Here is a 428-nt window from a genome sequence, read left to right as displayed (position 1 = left end):
TTTATTCATTTAAATAAATTTTTATTCATTCAGTATTTTTTTAGATTTATTTAGATATTGTTTTTATTCATTTTAAATAAATTTGTATTAATTTATTAATTCCGTTCTTTTTTGTTTAGACTTATTTAGTTATTTTAATGCATCAAGAAATGTTGCCTTAGCTGAAATATAGTTTTTATCAAATAAATGAATGAATGAATATATATATATATATATATATATATATATATATATATATATATGCATATCTTATTTTAATTTAGTTAAAATGCATTAAAATAACAACTAAAATAAAAACATTTTAAATATATATATATATATATATATATATATATATATATATATATATATATATATATATATATATATACATACATATACATACACGTGTATTTGTAATTAATTATTGTAATTATTATTAATGTTGT

Source organism: Garra rufa, chromosome 25 (assembly GCF_049309525.1).
Source record: "Garra rufa chromosome 25, GarRuf1.0, whole genome shotgun sequence".
Taxonomy (NCBI): Eukaryota; Metazoa; Chordata; class Actinopteri; order Cypriniformes; family Cyprinidae; genus Garra; species Garra rufa.
Note: the sequence above shows the minus strand (reverse complement) of the source record.